Source organism: Leopardus geoffroyi, chromosome C3 (assembly GCF_018350155.1).
Source record: "Leopardus geoffroyi isolate Oge1 chromosome C3, O.geoffroyi_Oge1_pat1.0, whole genome shotgun sequence".
Lineage (NCBI taxonomy): Eukaryota > Metazoa > Chordata > Mammalia > Carnivora > Felidae > Leopardus > Leopardus geoffroyi.
This window is the reverse complement of record NC_059338.1, coordinates 75,193,624-75,200,015: the sequence shown is the minus strand read 5'-3', so window position 1 is coordinate 75,200,015 and position 6,392 is coordinate 75,193,624.

Genomic DNA, 6,392 nt, shown 5'->3' with positions numbered 1-6,392 from the left:
TGTGCACAAGGGGAGCCTTCTTTCTTTGTCCCTTGTCTCCATCCCTCCAAAAAACAGGCCTCCTGCTCCCAATTCTTGATATATTTATCCAATAGTGGCAAAAACCGAGTGAGGGATTTTACCGTTAGCATCCTTTTTGATCCCCATGGCTACCTGTGAGTTAGATACCATCATCCCCAGCTTACACGAAGCAAAACTTAAGCACAGAGATGAAGAGATCTGGCGAGGAACAAATATCCCAGGCAACTGCCGTGACCTTCTCTTGATGTTCTCCCCAAAGCCTCCTGGAAGACACAAGTTCTGTTACCCTGTGGGCACAGAAGTGGTGCTCCTTGATTCAAGCCTCATCACCAGTAAATTCTGGAGCTGGGACCCAAGTTTGGCTCTCCTGTGACCTTTGCCTGAGGGTGCTTCCTCCAGAACCACTGACAAAGGACCAATCTCCAGGCTTGGATGTCAGGCCAACCCTGCTCATTTCATCAGTTTGGCTCAGCGCTCCCTGAAGACTTTGCTAAGCTCCATATTCTCCAGGGCTCCCCGTGTCCTGAACCACCTTGTCTGTAAGGAAGAACTCGGGGAATACCACAGGGGCTGGCAGAAGTCAGGGCCCAGGTCTGGCCCCTCACCCCAGATGTTGACCGGCTAGCTCAGGCCTGGCATTGGACTGCCTGAGGTTGAGTTCCTGTTCAGTGTGCTCTTAAGGAGGCTCTGAGCCCCTCTATACCTTCACATCTTCATTTTCCAACGTTCATAGAGATATTCCTACTGTACAGGGTTATCGTGGTATGTGTTCCTCACACGTAAGCATGCTATCATTGCCTCTGATAATAATAATGGTACTTATCGTTATTGTTACTTAAACAGATGTAAAAAATGAGGCCAAGAGAAATCAAGAGAATTTCCAAGTCCCCCCCTGAGCCAGAAGCCACAATTCTGTTTGTTGGGGTTTTGTTTTGTTTTGTTGTGTTTTTTGTTGTTGTTGCTTGCCTCAGCATTCTTCTTTCTTTATGAGGATGAGTTGGGGCAATATTGGTAAAGTGTGGTTCCAGTCGGCTCAGGCCGCCATAAGGCTGGGACCACAGACTGGGAACTTCAACAACAGAAGTGTATTCTCTCAGTTCTGGAGCCCAGAAGTCCTGGATCGAGGCATCAGCAAGATTGGTTCTTCTGACAGCCGTGAAGGCAGGACCTTCAGAAGTCTCTGCTTGGCTTATAGATGGCGTCTTCCCCCTGCACCTTCACACTGCCTTCCCTCCTTATGTGGGGTGTCCAAATCTCCTCTCGTAAGAATACCAGCCATGTTGGAGTAGGGCCCATGCTAGTGATCTCATTTGAACTTAATTCCCTCTTCAAAGACATAATCTCCAAATACAGTCACATCCCAAGGCGGTTGGGGTTAGAGCTCCTGCATATGGATTTTGGAGGGACACAGGTCAACCTATACTCAATGCCTGCTACAGATTCTTACACAGAGAGGATGCTCAGAAAATATTAACTCTTGCTGTCACAGCACAGTTACAACTGTGCCTTATGTCTGCAGTTTGATGAAATCCCCATATTGAAAATGTCTAACATCCACAGCAGAAGCCCCTCAAACTCAGCCCTTTGCACATGCCCCAGAGAGGAGGTCACACGGTTCCAGGAGCAGACTGTGCCCACAGGAACCTTCTGGGGAAAGAGTACCCACGTGTCTTTCTCCGCATAGAGTTGCTTTGGCTCAAGCCATGAGCACTGAGTGAATTACACATGGGTGTAGGGGCACATGCAGCCAGAGATGGGCCCGTGGGCACTGACCCCCTCTGTCTGTGAGGTGGAGTGGGCCTCCAGCCTGTGATACAAGGAATACAGTTGGGTGGCCAGGAATTCTGTCTTTGAAAGGGATGAACAAAGGAGATTTGAGTTTGATTTCTACACCTTTTCCATGTGAAGAACAAAGACTCTGAAACACCTTTCTTTAGGTATCCATTCTTGAGTTTATAATGCACAATCCTTAGACACAGGATTCTTTTAATCCCCTCGGCCAGTTTCCAAGATCTTTCCCCACCCCGTCCTTCCCAAGGACAACCATACTCCCTTCCCACAGAACGCCCTCCTTATCTATAAGGCAGGTGGGGAGGATAGAATTACATGTCTCTCGTCCCGTCTTCAGGTAATGGACTCAGTGCTGTCCAGGACCCGAGCATCTCTGGTCCCCTTCCAGGACCAGTGACTTTGTGACACTGGGCGTCCTGTGAACGAGGATCGCATGGAATATACATTCAGGTCTTCCCTGGCTCTGAAGATCTGTGATGCGATACACAGAGCCTACCTCGGGGGTGCGTGCACCCCTGGCCGTCCCTTCTCCCCTCACGCTACAGCAGACCCAGAGCCTTAGAAGGCAGCTCACATCTCTGCCACTGCAGGAAGAGAGGCCGGGAATGATGGATGGAGACAGATTTGACAGGTTGATTTCCGTGAGCGTGTGGGTGGGAGTAGGTTTCAGCCTAAAGAATGCAGGAGGAAATACCATGTCCACGTGTTTGCTTCTTCCTGTACCAGACAGAGGGTGCGCTACGGCCCCTGCACCGTGGTTGGCTCTGGGAGCACGGGAGCCCTCAGCAACCTGCAGGGCTCACCAGTCCGTGAACGGATCACGGAAGACGATGGGAAGCCCACCGAGGGCAGCTCACTCAGTGTGGGGACAACTGAAGAGGCTTCCGAAGAAGGGCTTTGGACACGTCTTGGCCGTGGGACCCCTGATGAGCCCATCACTCAGCACAGCTGGGAGAACCGTGGAGTTAAAGCACTCCAAGAACTGTGAATCGCATTACAAATGCTAATTATTATTGGGAGGGAGAGTGCTCTCAGGCAGGATAAAGCTCAAAGTACCGAGCAGGACGGAACCCTGGCAGCTGGAACCCTGGCTCGCGGGATGCCACCTCTGGGAGGCAGCCGGTGCTCCAGACACACGGCTCGAGCTTTCTCAAACCACCTACATCTTGTCATGCGTGGGTGCCTCGGCTCCCCTCCTGCCTGCTGTTTGGCAGGTAACTGCTTATTTATCAGAATTAGACTGCCATGACATCCCCCGCACACATGCGTGTACACACACACGCACACACACACACACCTGGGCACACACAGACCTAGACGAGGCACCGGCAGCTGTTCTCTGCTGGGCAAATTGTTTGATCTCAAGATAAATCAGAAAAGACCAAATGCATGAAACAACCTTCAGCCTCCTTCTCGAGACGCCCCCTGATTCTGATAACCCAGTGGGTGTGAAAGAGCTGAGGTCCGTTCCTGATCCAACCTGCACATCCTCAGAGTGGAGCGCAGAGCAGTGGGCTTGGAGATAGCCTTCGTCCTGCCATGCCAGGTCGACCACCCTTGCATTTTCTGCAGTGACACAGACTTGCTGAGCATGCTTTCCTGTGCTGCAGAGAGGACACCGGTTGAATACAATAAAAGGTGGCAAGCCATTAATCAGCTATCAATGGGTGCTTTCAATGTATTTAAGAATAAAGGAACATGTTCTGTTAAATGGGAAATCAATTTTATAAGAGATTTATGGTGTGATTCCTTTTTTTAAAATATAAAACAAATGGATAGAAAATAGCACCCTGAAAGTATACAAAACCGAGATGGGTTCTGGGAGTTGGGAGTGCAGATGCTTTTAATTCTCTCCACTGTTGCCACATTTTCTAAATATCCTACCGAAACCGTTCTTTAGGTCACCAGGCAAAAATAAGTGTGGTTTAATATATTTTTTATATCACCTTGATCCTATAGGGGCCGAGAGGAGGCCACCCCAATATGGTGCACTTTGCCATGAAGATGATTTGTAGTTAAAAGGCAATCAAGGGGGGAGCGTCTGGGTAGCTCAGTAGCTTAAGTGTATGACTTCGGCTCAGGTCATGATCTTGCAGTTCTTGAGCTCAAGTCTCACATCCGGCCATCGGGCTCTGCAGTGACAGCTCAGAGCCTGGTGCCTACTTCAGGTTCTATGTCTCCCTCTTTTTCTGCGCTTCCCCGGCTCGCACTCTGTCTCTGTCTCAAAAATAAATAAACATTAAAAAAAAAAAAAAGGCAATCAAGGGGTGCCTGGGTGGCTCTGTCGGTTAAGCGTCCAACTTTGGCTCAGGTCATGATCTCGCCATTTGTGAGTTGGAGCCCCGCATCGGGCTCTGTGCTGATGGCTCAGAGCCTGGAGCCTGCTTCTGATTCTGATACTGTATCTCCCTCTCTCTCTGCCCCTCCCCCACTCATTCTCTCTCTCTCTCTCTCTCTCTCTCTCTCAAAAATAAACATTTAAAAAAAGTGTTTTTAAAAAGGTAATCAAAACCCAGCAGATTCAAGAAAAGCACTTTACCTCCCCCTCTACAGCCCGAAAAGGATTTAGGTAGAAGGCCTGCTCCAGGAAGAGAGCGACCACACTGAACTACATTGTGGTAGTAACCAAGTGTGGAGGATGGCCAGGAACTCACGGGCCTGTTGGATCAAGCCCCTTATGTCTTGCTGCTCCCCAGGGGGCCCAGCACATTGGTTTCCCAAATGCTGACTGTGTTTCATCTTCCTGTGAATTGCGTTCCTTCCCTTTGAAGTCCCAGACCCCTACTCCCTTCTCCTTAGTTCAGAGTGACATATATGCCTCATTTGGCCTGACTGGCTTTGGAAGTTCCATGTCTGCGTAGATTTCCCATACCGTGCGAACCGAATCGTATTTTCTTCTGTTAGTCTGTCTCCTATATTCTTAGTCCTGCTGGAAAGACCTTGAGGGGACGGGAGATTCTTGCTCCCCAGCAATTCAAACAACCTAAAATCTTGCACTTCAGACTTTTGTGTATTTTAATAGTCAGCCATCCATCCGTCTTTCCTCCTGACACATCCATCCACCTGTTCATCCGTCCATCCACACTTTGGCCTCCCTCCCTCGAGTCCCTGGGGTATAACCAAAGGCAGAGGGATGAGTGGAAATCTGCTGGTATGGGACCATGGAGTGGCCCTTCCTTCATAGCTTGCTCTGCTTTACATTGAGATCGGAGTGCGCATCACAAAACAAACCAGGAGCTTCTCCTCGGTTCCGAGCAGGCTGGGCGGATGCAGCCAAGAGCAGACCAGGAGAGGCGGGACATGCACATAGGTCAAGGGCAAAAGTGACTTCTGAGTCAGGCTGTGCTGAGATTCAGAAAACACTGAAGTTTGCTAGGCGAGGGTCTCAGAGGTAGGGGGTGGTTGCAATAGCGATAACTAACACGTGTCTAGCCCTTTGTAAGTAAGAGACTCCTGGGCTCGCCAGTCCTGTGCGACCCTCTTGTCTACACAGGGAGAGGAGAGAAATGAAGTTCAGGGCGACCAGGCACCCCAAGACACTGGGAGGCTGAGCCCTATGAGGAACCCCATCCTCCCCTCTCTCCCTAGGACCCCACTGACACTGAGGTCCACTCAGTGGCTTTGTGACCTACAGGGAGTTGCTCAACCCTGTCCTCAGTCACAACATCTATGAGGACAACGACCTCAGCATCGCCTCCTTCCAGGGTTCTTTCAAGGAACAAAAGGACTAAGACACGAAAGCCCACTCAAAGCTTCCACTTCCTGTGTGTGTGACCGTGACTTTCACCATGCAAGCAGGCGTCATGCTTGCCCACATCGTTTTGCAGGAACCCGAACCACCCCACAAACTTCGGTCGTCACATAAGTGCATCTCTGGAACCTGTAAACGCTCCAATTAAGATTTTGATGTTTGAGAGAAAACGCATAGCGTGTCTTCTGATATAAAAGTAATGTACGACCATCCTACATAAAGGATCCTTTCCATTTAAATGGAGAAGAAATCTTAATAAGAGATGATTGCTTTATGAATATGAAAATTATATATTCGTTGCATAATCAACCAGTTAATTGACACATTACTGCATCTCCCCTAGAGTGCGCGGAACAGATTCGAAACCACGTGACCAATTGTTCCAGAGCGTCTTTTAGAAAGCAGGAAGCCTGCTATTCAGCTGAGGGTACAAACAAGTATCCAATTCAGATTGTCTATTACTTATTTAGCACCTGCTGTGTACAAGGAGAGACTTGCCCAGCTTACAACCTTCAGGGAGAAACTCCCCACCACGACGAAGCGGGGTGCTCTGAGCTCGCACACCTGCTGGCTCTGGGGGAGAGGGAGCTCGGCAGACGCTGGGGGCAGGAGGCCCCCAGGCAGGTGGGGTCACTCTAGGACACAAAAGCTGGTAAGGGCCAGACCCAGAGTAGGGACAAAGGAGCCTGAGTTCGTTATCTCAGGGAAAATTACAGGGCTCAGCAGTTGGCTGGATGTGGGGGGAGGCAGTTAAAGAAAAGGAAGGGGTCAAAGGCACTCTGAAAAAAGCTAGGATCTGCCTCTTTGTCGGAGTAAGGTTGCCCAGTTA